We start from the raw sequence: 12,859 nt of genomic DNA, 5'->3' as shown, positions 1-12,859 counted from the left end.
AAGAAAGAAAGAAAGAAAGAAAGAAAGAAAGAAAGAAAGAAAGAAAGAAAGAAAGAAAGAAAGAAAGAAAGAAAGAAAGAAAGTTGGGGGAGTGAGGGGTGAGGGAGGGACGGAAGGAAGGAAGGAAGGGAGGAAGGAAGGGAGAGAGAGAGGGGGGGGGAAGGAAGGAAGGAAGGAAGGAAGGAAGGAAGGAAGGAAGGAAGGAAGGAAGAAGGGAAGGGAGGGAAAATAGAAAAAACTCAACAGTAGACATACTAAAAGTAAATAAGGTACAAAGAAAATCATGAAAAGAAACATCCCTGTTTCCAGTAACATACAAATAACACAGCTAGAATAAATGTAACCAAAGACCCAAAAGAAAAACTTTCTGCTATAACTTGTCAAACAGGAAGCAAGGCTGGTATGATGCAAAGCACCGGAAAGATTCAGATTCCTGATTTGGAAGAATGAATATTGTTAAACATCCATTCTACCCCAAACAAGGCAGCTTTAACACAGTCTCTTAAAATTCAGTCGTGGGGCTGGAGTGATGGCTTAGAAGTGGAAAGCACTGCCTCTTCTTCCAGAGCACCCATATTTTTTATTCAGAGAACCCACATGAAGGCTCACAACCCTTTATAACTCCAGTTCCAGTAGATCTGGATTCCACAGCCACTTAATCCACAGGTGCACAGACAGACATGTAGGCAAAACATACACATAAAACAAAAATAAATCAGCCTTTTCAAAATCTAGGAGTATTGTTCACAGAAATACAAAAATCAATTCTACAATATACAAGGAACCACAAAAGACCATAAGAATAAAGGAAATCAAACCAAAATAAAGCTGGAGACACTACATTTCCTGATTTCAATGATATTAAGAAATGAAAGCTACATACTCCATATATCCAAACCCAAGCCAATGTTACAGTTTTGTTTCAACCATGAAATAAAATTTATAAAACTAAACAAATATATTGGTGATAAACCAATAAATCTGCATCTCAACAATGGCCTCTAGCTGCCCAGGATGGCAACCGTGGCTGCTCCATCTGGAGAGAGACTGTAGCACAACCAAATACCATCTTCTGTAGCATGGATTGCAGTGGGAGTCACCTATATCTCCCTGCCTTTGAAGAGTTCAGCTCCACTTTCAGGTCCTGGGCCACTGACATCTGTGGTCTGTGTACATTTTAGACTTTTCACATGCATGGGAACTTCTGTGTCTAGGGTCAAAGTTCCATGCATCATTCTGGCACCTGTGCGGGCATTTGATACTTTCCTCATCTCTGTCACATCCTCCTGCATATGAAGATACAGGAGCCACAGCTGTGAACCCAGTATCTTTGAAGTAGAAGCCACAGAGGCTTCATAGGCTAAGTTGTAAAGGAAGACCTGGGTTGGGAGCATAGCCAAGGCTTTGATACAGGCATCCCTCGCAACAGCAGGAAGCATGGGCATACTCAGAAAAGTAGGAAGAACAACACATGAATATAAAGGAGTGCCACTGCAGCCTACAGACAATATTGCTGTAAGAATTAATGAGCAGGCATCTGGCTGCCAAGGGTGTAGCATACTATTGCCCTTATATTGATCTTACTAAGTCAAGGGAGCCATAGCAGAAGACAGGTGCCCAAGAGTGCAGAGCCCTCAGGGTGAAAAGCCTCTGTCCCCATCATCAAAAACAACTCCAGTCATAGCCAAGTGCAATCATACTGGGGATAGCTCTCCCTGTGGACCACCTCTTCACAAATGGGCAAGAGCCCAGCCTCCCAATCCAGGTCACTGCAGACCCTTCGCTGTGTGGTTGTATGCCTGCTTCAACCACATAGGTGGTAGCTGTCCTTTCCTGTGGTAGAGAGGAGGCAAGCTATTCTCTGCTTCCAGCAATGATCCCAAGCAGCATCAAAGAGTGGCCAGAAACCCATCCTAGAGCCATACAATTCTTCTTTTTACCATTTACCATGATACTAGGCTTAGTTTTGAAGTAGAAGCCTTTTCAGGGAGAGAGATTTCTCTCTCACCAGAGCACTGTCCTGTGTCAAGTATCCACTCCTCGCCCGTGTCTCTGACTCTTTGGAGTGGAACGTCAAATAATTTTCAAAAGTTTTGGCATTTCCAAGAACTGCCCCATGGCTCAGAGAAGCCCACCTGTGTTACCATGACTTAGCACTGATGTCCTGACAATGACCCTCAAGCCAGCCTGCTCTTTCTACCAGAAGGTGATTGGTCCAAACCACCCTACCTTACCTGGAAAAGTGGAAAGTGGAACAGACTCACAATTGCTGAGCACCCTTTGTTTGAGATGGATGGACAGTACTGAAAAGTCACTGGTATGCTGAGAGCCGACACAGGACTGAACGTGTGTAAATGGACATATTGTTCTGTATACACTTCACACACATGCCCACCAAGTCTCAGGCAATTTTCTCCTTGATATTCATATGTAGAAAAGAAAGCAAGTTTATTTGATATAAATATGTCTTGTTTGCAGAAAGTCTTTGGATAAGAGATATAATCCTGAGTCTTAATTCCCAAGGTTCCTGAAAATAGAGATCTTGAAATACTTTTCAAGTTGGAGAAATTTTCTTAACTTTTGCCTATCTATCCTTATTTTTTTCAGGTCTCTCTCTCTCTCTCTCTCTGTCATATAGCATATATAGCATGTGTTATATTTTATTTGAATGAGTTAGTTGATGCCTGGCTATGGAGACTGCAGTGGTGGTGAGCTTTCCCAGTTGGATTCACAGCAGTCACTGTCCTCAGCATCCTTTTAGCTTTGAGCAGTCTATAGAGGAACAAAGGAACCTCCCATTCCCAATCTTCACCCTCTGCTGTCTTCCCACAAGGTCAGGGAACAGCTTGTCCCTCAGCATCACCTCTTCGTTCACCCTTGTGCAGAGGGCACAGGTCAAGAAGATAGAAAAGCAGCTCACAGCACAGTCTCCGCCCACTTTCCACCTAGCTTCATAACAAGTGTAAGGAGTGGTTTTATGCAAAGCTCTGAAGAGGAGCCAGCCACCTCCAACAGTCAGAACCTACAGCCCTGGGGGCCCAGCTGCTGTCTAGCAGGCATGGTTGCCTGCCGACATGAATCTCTGTCCTTGCTGACTTTTGACAAAGAAAAATCCTTCCATGTGCTGGTGTGGAGCTTGGGATATGATAGATATCTTTAATTATATGACAATCAGGGACACGCTAATTAGATACCACTTGATAACCAATCAGTTGCAACATTCATGAAACTGGTCCTCATTTCCTCCCCACATCAGTTTAACAGATGGTGCCATCAGGAAGGGCAGCACTCAGAGGCGGAGCAGGAAGTGCGATTATGGCTGAAGGATCAAATATTTGGTGCAGGCACTGGGGAGCCAACAAGGCTCTGAGGCTAGGAAGCAGGAGTGATTTACTACTGGATTTAATGTGCTCAAGAAAGAAAAAAAATTTTTCAAGGAAAATCAAATGCCATCAGCGAACACCTGAATTCCTCGGCACCATCTGTCTGTAACATTAAACGAAGCCCAGGAGGGCATGGAAGGAAGAAAGAGGGGAAGTGTAGCGATGAACTTAACCTCCTGCTTCACGTGATGAATGTTTTTTCCACAGCCAGTCACAGGCCCGCAAGTCTGCAGCACCCCTTAGATAGCTGTGGAGGCTGCGAGGCTCTCTGGGTAGAGTTACACGGCAGGCATTTGGGTGGAGCTTTTCATGCTGAGCAATTTGGAAAACTAGGTTTCAGGGGCCCGGCTCCGTTCCATCCACTCTTCGTGGTCTACACTTTCTCTTTATTATTTTATAAATTTTCAGTGCGCATTTTCATTGTACAGAGTCCTGTGTTCCAAGGGATCAGTTCACACATGCATTAGTTGAGAGGACCCCAACTTCCTCCTCAACCAGCTCCGCTCAGGCCCCTTACCAGGCTCTCGTAACCAGTAAGTTCAACCTTTGGATTTGACATTGTGACATGACACTGATACTTGTAAAGTTTACCCTTGAGCACTTGAGTTACAAAGTGAACATTCAACAAAACTTACAAACAGACCAAGTCGTTGTGTTCAAAGTCAGTTTCTGATTTTGTGATGGATTACATTCTATTCTGTGGACATGAGACCTGTGATGCGGAGGCTAGACATACTTGAATCCTTCTAATATCATGTGATACATAAGATGGATCCCCGGCACCTACATAAAAGCCAGGTGCCATTGAGTGCATCAGAACCCCTAGAGACAGTCTAGTTGAAATACCAAGCTCCTCGTTCATCTAATAAAGTGAAGGGCTGGTGAAATGGCTGAGCTAGTAAAAGCACTTGCCATGCAAACCTGACAACTTGAATTTGATTCTCAGAGCCTATGAAAAAGGCCAGAAGCATCTGTGGCTATCTTGGCCCTCCATAGTGAGATGGGAGGAGTGGGAAGGGGGAACTAACTCCTGTGGATCTGTGATGTTTAGAAACCCCAGGAAGATCGACCGTTCCATTATTTTCAGCATCCAGTTGCATTGACACTATATCACAGGACACTTTATAGATCTTTATGAACCTGAGACATTCACCAGGGAATGTTTCTGCACGGTAATGGCAATCCAGTCTTAAAGGGCTTTGTGAGAATTTTAAAATACTCATGGTTAACAGAACCAACTTTAACATGTGCCTCAGGTACACCCAGTTTCTTTCTTAATTTGATGTGAATATCTAAGTTATCTTGATACTGTTTCTTTAATATGTCTTTCAGGGACCACTCCATGTCAGACACCAAGTTCATTGATAGAAGAGGATACCTAGTACGCCTTTGTTAGTCACACATGGTTTAATAAAGTAGTCAAATGTGTATAATGAACACAGTACAATGAGGTGGAGATTACCAAGTAGTTCTAGAATGTTCCAGACATTCTAGGAAGAGAGTTATAATTGAGATATATCTGGGAAGATGAATATCAGTTAACATGGTAGACACTAGCAGTCCAAGAGGCATCCCAGACTAAAATGCATCTGAACATGGATAAATATAAACTAAAAAATTTAATCATTACACTTACTTATTGTGATTTGAATAGGAATGGCACATGTAGTCTCAGGAGTTTGAATGCTTGGCCCACAGGGAGTGGCACTATTAGGATGTGTGGCCTTCTTGGAGAAAGTGTGTCACTGTGGGGGTGAGCCTTGCAGTCCCCTAGTGCTCAAGCTCTGCCCAGTGTGGAATTTCAGAGTATTCCCTGCTGGCTGCAAGGAAAGACAGTCTTCTGGCTGATTTCAGATCATAATGTAGAACTCTCAGCTCCTTCTCCAGTGCCATGTTCACCTTGAGGCTGCCATGCATCCCATAATGATAATGGATGGAACCTCTGAAACTATGTCAATTTCAATTAAATGTTCTTTATGAGAGTTGCCTCCATCACGGTGTCTTTTCACAGCAATATAACCCAAAGACATCTATTTATTTAGTGTCTAGTGTGTGTGTGTGTGTGTGTGTGTGTGTGTGTGTGTGTGTTGGTAGGGCAGAGCACAACTTGCAGGAGTCAGGTCTTTCCTACCATGTGGGTCCCAGGGACTGAACTCAAGTCCTTTGACATGGTGGCAATTGCCTTGACCCACTGAACTCACACACTGCCCCACACCTCCTGAAATTATAGATTTTCTTCTACAGCCACCATTTTCTGCACAGTACAGGGTTGGTATTTATGCTCACATAGCTCTTCGTATCCTCTGACTCTCACCTCCACTTCAAATTACTAATTCTATTCTAATTCTATTCCTGAAAAGATTTGCCTTTTTTTTAAGAAATTGGTTGGAACAAATTCACATTAGAATCTGTATTTGTGAGGTCACTTTACATTGGCTGACTGAATCCTGAGTGGTGTCCCATACTCCCTCAAAAAGATACTGTTTAGTCTTTCATCCCTCTGTGGACGAAAGAGGAGTGGACGCTTACATGGCCACTGATTTTTGGTTGGTAAGAATGGTGTTGCCCAGAATACGCACACTTGTTATTGTACAGAACTAAATATGATTTGTGTGTGGATCCCTAGCACTGTAGCTGCCAAATCCCGTTTTACAAGTGTGGTACATCTAAGAAGGGCTAATCCTTCCTCCAGAGTTGTTCACTTTTATAGCTTGTCCCTGGCAGGTTTGAACAATTTACTCTCCACGCTAGAGTCAGTGATGATACTGCCAGGGCATTTTAACACAGCAGAGGATTCTGTGGGGGAGTGTAGACTGTGATTTTCTTCATCATTTCAAGGACTAATGGAACAAAGCATACATTGATTGGTCATTTGAGGGGAGCTGAAGTTTCTAAGCAAACATTTTGCCCATTTTCAGCATGTTTTATCCCTCTTCTGCTATGAATTTGAAGTTTACATTCCAAGTAGACTTCTTTTATGGCAGATAGGTATGAAAACTCTCACCTTTAATCCCAGTGCTAAGAAAATCAAGGCAGGTGGAACTCTGTGAGTTCAAAGCCAGACTAGTCAACTTACCAAGACCTAGTCTATCCAGGGACACAAAATGGGATTCTATCTCAAACAAAAGAATGAAAGTCCTTCATTAATTTATGATAAATATTTACTTCCAATCTGTGTATTGACTTGTCACTTCAATAGTATGCTTCAGAGTACAGACTTTCATATTTATTTATTTCATTAATCAATTTCATTATGCTTATTTATATCATATCAAAGGTCTCTTTGTCTTATCCAACACTAACAAGAAAAGTAGCCACATTTGCTTTTAGATTAATCGTACTCCCCATTCTAACGCTTGATCCCATGTCTGTTTAGGATAGAATCTGTGTACAATTTGAGGTACAATTCTAAGTATATATTTTAACTTGGATATGTTTGTGTCTAGCAACTTGTGTTTGAAAGACTATTCTTTTCACATTAGCTCCCTTGAGACCTGATTTCCACGTTTTTACTACACTTCTTTGCTAAGTGTGTCTGCCCCTAAGCAGGTAACACTGACAGGGTTTTGATCATTAGAAATTATCATTATAAATATACATAGCAAAATTCTCTAATCTTATTTTTTTACAATTTTATATCATTCACGGTGATTTTCATCTCTACATAAATATTGCAAATAGCTTGTAAATTCTCGTATGAAACTTTGGCTACAATTTTCTCAAGAATCACCTTGGCTCTAAAGATCAGTTGGTAGAAATTTGCAAACTATGACATTGAGTCTTAATTTATATCTTCTCAGATTCTGTTAGAAATACTTAGTGCCTTCCAGCATATAAATCTTACTGTATGTAACTTCTGTTAAACATATTCTTGGTATTTATTCTTAGGGCTTTTATTGTGAATAAATTTATTTCCTTATATTTCATTGCTAGTATGTAGACATGTAATTTACTTTATATATTGATTTTACATCCTATGAATTGGCAAATTCATCTACTTGTTGTAGTAGAGTTTAGGGTATAATCTTTAGGATTTTATACAAATACTTTATGCAAATACAATACACACCATAGAGTGATTATTGCAAACTGTGACGGTAGTCAGTAAATTTATTGGTTCTAGTAACTTTGAAAATATCTTCTTTCAGATTTCCCCATGCATTAGCATACAGTCTGTAATAAACACAGCTTTCTTCTTTTCCTTGGTGTTTGGCTTTATTGAATTCCATAGAATCTCTATCAAAATCTTGACTATAAAATAGAAAAGAAATCTTTGTTGCATGCCTTATATTAAGGGTTGTGTAAACATCAATATTTCTCTGTTAAGAAAGATTCTGCCTAAAGATTGTCACTCACAAGGAATTCTCCTGTTTCCACCTGAAGGACGTTCCTAACAGGAGTGTGTGTTGAATTCTGTCAAGTGCTTTCTTTCTCTCTTCAGACAATCTTTGTGTTACTCAGCTCTCCATCACAGTGCCACTATGACAGAGAGAAGGGAAAACCAGCTTCTGACTCTCAGTGGCAGACGACTCATAGTAAGGTTGGCTGGCTACTGCTTCACACCTAAGGTGAGACCAAACACCATAGAATCAGGAGCATAGGGAGAGCAAACCCTATATGCTTCATCAGTCTCCAGGGTGTAGAGGGGCAGAAAGGAGGGGAGGGGGGCTGATCCTATTTCCAAAGATCATCCTGTTCCCAGATGTCCAGGTTCTCATAACCGATTAGCATCCAGAGTCCCTAGAAATCCGGAGCTATGTGGGAAATGCTGTTTTATCACTCCAGACTTTGTCCTCTCTTGCTTACAGCAAATTTCCTTGGGATTCAAAAAGGTTTACTTCTCATCATCACCATGCCTTCTCCATGAACTCCTCATTACCAGACCCACATGAATGGGATCCCAGGAGACTGAACACTTACATTAGGCTCCAAAAGCACTGCTCCCCTCCCTCATCTTAGCATCCTAAGGGGGTAGGCACCATTACTTGTAGATGGTCAAAGAACTTGAAAACAGAATGAGTGGAGAAAAATGTACATTAGGCCAAATGCTATAAATAAAAAATGTAAGTACCATTCAACACAAACACAATCCAGTAGAGCACAAGCATTAACTCTGTAAGTACCGACTTAGTGGAGCTAGAGAAACTGGCGCAATAGCCAGACAGAGAGGGTGCTCACCTTAAAGCAGGCGCATTTGAACTGCTGGCGTCAGGTTACTTATTCAAGCCCTAATTCTAGAAGCATCTATTTTCCAAGTGCTTTGAATTAGAGCAATGAACATAATTCTGCCCGTGTCCTGAGAAATTCAAGAGAGTCCGGTAATGAAAAGATGGTCCCAGATGTCCATGATGGGATGAACATTGCAGCAGATACTGGCAGTGGTAGTGTGCATTCAGCCTTATGTTGTGAGTGATGGATTGTATTTGGAGGGCAGTGGAAGCACCCACTGTGACAGAAGCCTCAAGTAGAAAGTGGAGTTTGTGACATGGGGAGGTGATGCAAACACGAAAGAGAATTCTGGAGCCCAATAGGGCTTGGCTGCTCAATGCCAAGCTTCCATATGGCTGTGCAAATAAGTTGGGAAGGTAAATCACCAAGTCTCCAAGTTCCCAGATGGAACATGGCAAAGACCATGAATTCCAGGAAAAAGAAGACTTGGGTACAGCATTGAACTCCATGAGTTCCTGGTTGAGCCAAGCAGGACTAAGGGCATAGTTCATGTACCATTTGGAAGTGTTTCTTCAAGAGAGCTCATGCGTCAAGAATAGGATCAACAAACTTGTAAAGGGCTGGGTTGAACACCATCACTCTGTTGTGAATCAGGGCCCAATAGCCACAGTCAAGAACCCAAGGCCAAACTCTACCACTGGATCCAGAAGACCTGTGAGGGAAGAGGGAATGTTCACATCCGACCAGAAGTATGGTCACAATGAGAGATTATGGTGGCAGCAGAGGGATATCTCCATGTATATATTCCTTTTTTACCATAATTGTCAGGGTCAGCAGGGGTTTTCAGAATACACTATATACTCCTCTCTGCTTCTGAGCATCACCTGTGGTTACCTACCCTTTCTTACTATTAATTATGTATATTCAGTATGTGTGTACAAATTCACATATACTGAACTAGTACATATACTGGTTGCCTGCCTCTTCTCTCTAACCTAGCTTCTGTAAGCACCCCTCCTCAAAACCATTGCTTGAGTGGACATAAATAGGCCATGCCACTGTCCCATTCACTCTAGTTTTAAAGGTCAAATCCATACAATAATGCTTAGCATTTAGCAGTGGGAAGAGCGCCTATTCCGACCTCATGGGGACATGCACCTTATTCTACATGTGTGCCACATGCACTGCATTCTGCCTCTGCCTGCACATAGATAAATTTCAGAATAAAAATGCCTGTATCTATTTATCAGGTTTGTAACACCTGCTCATATTTCAACTCCAGGCACATGTTACCTCTTTCTAATGCTTTCACAGTTAGCCACTGACTGACATAAATGACTGTGGGCTTTCAGGACACCCAGGTGTATACAGATGTTACGACTTTCCTGACCATTTTATATTCACTAATGTATGTTTCTTAATTTCCACTTGATTTTTTTCTTCAATAACTAAACATTATTTTATGTCATTAAAATACTTTATGATCTGTATAATACACTTAGCAGAATAGATTTAAAAAATAAATCTTGGGTCATGAGAGCGGGTTAGTAGATAAAATGTCAGGTAAGTGTGATAATCAGAGTTCATATACACAGCACCCACATACAAAGCCAGGCAAGCACAGTACCCGCCTGCAATCCCAGTGCTCTGAAGATGGAGACAAAGGAGGTAACAAGGGATCTCTGAGGCAAGCTGGTCAGTAGAACAACTGACTCAGAGGCCTTCAGATTCAGCAAGAAACATGGCCAAGAGTGATCTAGGGAGGCTCCCAACATCATCCTCTGTTCTGCATATATACACTGCACACATACCACAAGCACATGTACATTATAAACATGCACACACACACATACACACACATACAACAAGCACATGTACATTATAAACATGCACACACACATACACATACACACACATACAACAAGCACATGTACATTATAAACATGCACACACACATACACTACACACACACCAGACACATGTGTACCACATACACCACACATATACACTCACATACACATACACATACACACACACACACACACACACACACACACACACACATACACACATGTACTTGTGCACATACCATACAAACACTTTTAAAAATAACAAATAAATAAAAATCTTGTCATCTTTCCTCCCTTGCTTTGTTGTAGATCTTTGGTTTTGACTTTTAGGTTTTTAACTTGAACAAGGGGAGTGGGGCATCTTTAAATAAAAGCAAAAACAATACCATTAAACGTGAATGCAGCAACTTCGCCAAAGGATCCTGCCCTGTTCAGAGGAGCTTGCTGTCTGGGGAACATGCTGATCTCTTTCCTGTCTCCATTGGCTCCCTTTGCTTCAAGAGGCAGAGTAACCACATGGGGCCATTCAAGTCAGCCAAGGTCACAGGGAAAGAATCTATCAGTGTCATCTCAGAGGATATCTGAATGAAATTGCCACTGTACACCCTAAGCTCATGCAAAGCCTTTTTAAAATAAGAGTCTGGCATCTGAATGGCAGCCCATGTGATTGTAGCCCTGCCCCAGCCTGAAGACTTTTATGTGTAGGTATCATCTCAAAGCATGCAGAAAACCAAAGCTTCTGGTTCCACACCCTGAGCCTCACATACTTAGAGGCTTTTCCTGTCTCCTAGGAAGATGCGCCTATTACATCCAGTTCTTAGAAAGGCACATCCTATCCCGTGTGTAGTGTGTTTTGTCCCGCTCCAGCTACTCCTGGAGCATCTCTGAGTTTCTGGCTAGCCAGACTTTTTTACCCCCTTTGTTGAAGCCTCACTGGCTCAGGTTGTATTCAGATTAGTGAGCATCTATATAAGTGTAGTGTATCTGGGCAAAATCTGGAGTGAGTCAGACAAACAGGGTAGAGAGCTGCCAGCACTGTGGACATTGTGGATCACTGCTTATCACTTAGGGAAGTTCTCTGATCAGAGCATATTTAGCTTAAAGAGCATAGGAGTGGAAAGTCTCCGTTTGAAAGGAAGAAGTTACACGAAACTTCCCTTTAAAAATTTTTATTTATTTATTTATTTATTTATTTATTTACATCCCAAACTCTGCCTCCTTCCCAGTCCCCCCTCTCACAGAGTCCCTACTCCTACCTCTTCCTCTATGTGTGAGTGCCCCCCCAGGTACCCCTCCCACCCTGGCACATCAAGTCTTTGCAGCTTTAGGTGTGTCCTCTCCCACTGAGGCTGAACAAAGCATCTATCTGGGACTTCAGTTCAGCCTGTGTTGGCTCTTTGGTTGATGGCTCAGTCTCTGAGAACCCCCAGGGGTCCAGGTTAGATGACAGTGTTGGTGTCCCTGTGGGGTTCCTATCCTCTTCAGGGCCTTCAATCATTCTCCCAACTCTTCCATAAGGTCCCCAACCTCTATCCAATGTTTGGCTCTGGGTATCTGTATCTGTTTTAGTCAACTGCTTGGTGGAGCCTCTCAAAGAACAGTTATGCTAGGTTCCTGTCTGTAAATATAACAGAGTATCATTAATAGTGTCAGGGATTAGTGCTTGCCCATGGTACGGCAAGTACCAGTCTTATTTGTAATAGCCAGAAACTGTAAAGAATCCAGGTGACCCTCAACTGAAGAATAGATATAGAAAATATGGTTCATTTGCACAATGGAATACTATTCAGCTATTAAAAACAAGGACATCATGAATCTTTTAGAAAAAATGAATGGAACTAGAAAATATCATCCCAAGTGAGGTAATCCAAACCCAAAAAGACATGCATGGTGTGTTCTCACTGATACATGGATATTAGCCATAAGGTACAGAGTACCCAAGATATACCCCACAGACCCAAAGAAGTTAAACAAGAAGAAAGGTCCAAGTGAGGATACTTGAGTTCCACTTAGAAGGAGGAACAAAATAGTCATAGGAGGGAGGATTTGTGTAGGGATGTGAAGGGAGAAGGGAATAGGTGGGAGGATTCAGGTGTGGGAAGAGACTAGAGAGAGGTCCTAAAGACTAGGAGAATGAATGTAAATTTGCAGCTGCCAGGGAAGAGGGTGGGGGGAATCTCTAGGAAGTCCTAGAAAGGACTGAAGGAGGCTCCCAGTAGTCAATGTGGTGACCTTAGCTGAGATGCCTAAGAGTGGGGACATGGAACCTGAAGAGGTCATCTCCTGTAACCAGACAGTGAAGGGATAAGGACACCAACCCACCCACAAAATTTTCGACCCAAAATTTGTCCTGTCAAAAAGTAATGCAGTGACAAAGATGGAGTAGAAACTGAAGAAATGAGCAACCAATAACCAACCCAACGTAAAGTGTGTGTGTGTGTGAGAGAGAGAGAGAGA

The 12,859-nt window shown here is 42.0% G+C and overlaps 1 long non-coding RNA gene across 1 annotated transcript in view; it reads right to left on the bottom strand.

The window, feature by feature from the left end:
• Positions 1 to 11,570: 11,570 nt before the first annotated feature.
• LOC110306454 overlaps positions 11,571 to 12,859 on the bottom strand; it is a 47,478-nt gene continuing 46,189 nt past the window's right edge. Inside the window, exon 3 of the long non-coding RNA XR_002379278.1 lies at positions 11,571 to 12,020. This is a non-coding gene — a long non-coding RNA (uncharacterized LOC110306454). The remainder of the gene's footprint in view (positions 12,021 to 12,859) is intronic.

The sequence above is a fragment of the Mus caroli genome, chromosome 12 (genome assembly GCF_900094665.2).
Source record: "Mus caroli chromosome 12, CAROLI_EIJ_v1.1, whole genome shotgun sequence".
Classification (NCBI taxonomy): domain Eukaryota; kingdom Metazoa; phylum Chordata; class Mammalia; order Rodentia; family Muridae; genus Mus; species Mus caroli.
This window is presented reverse-complemented; position numbering and strand designations above follow the sequence as displayed.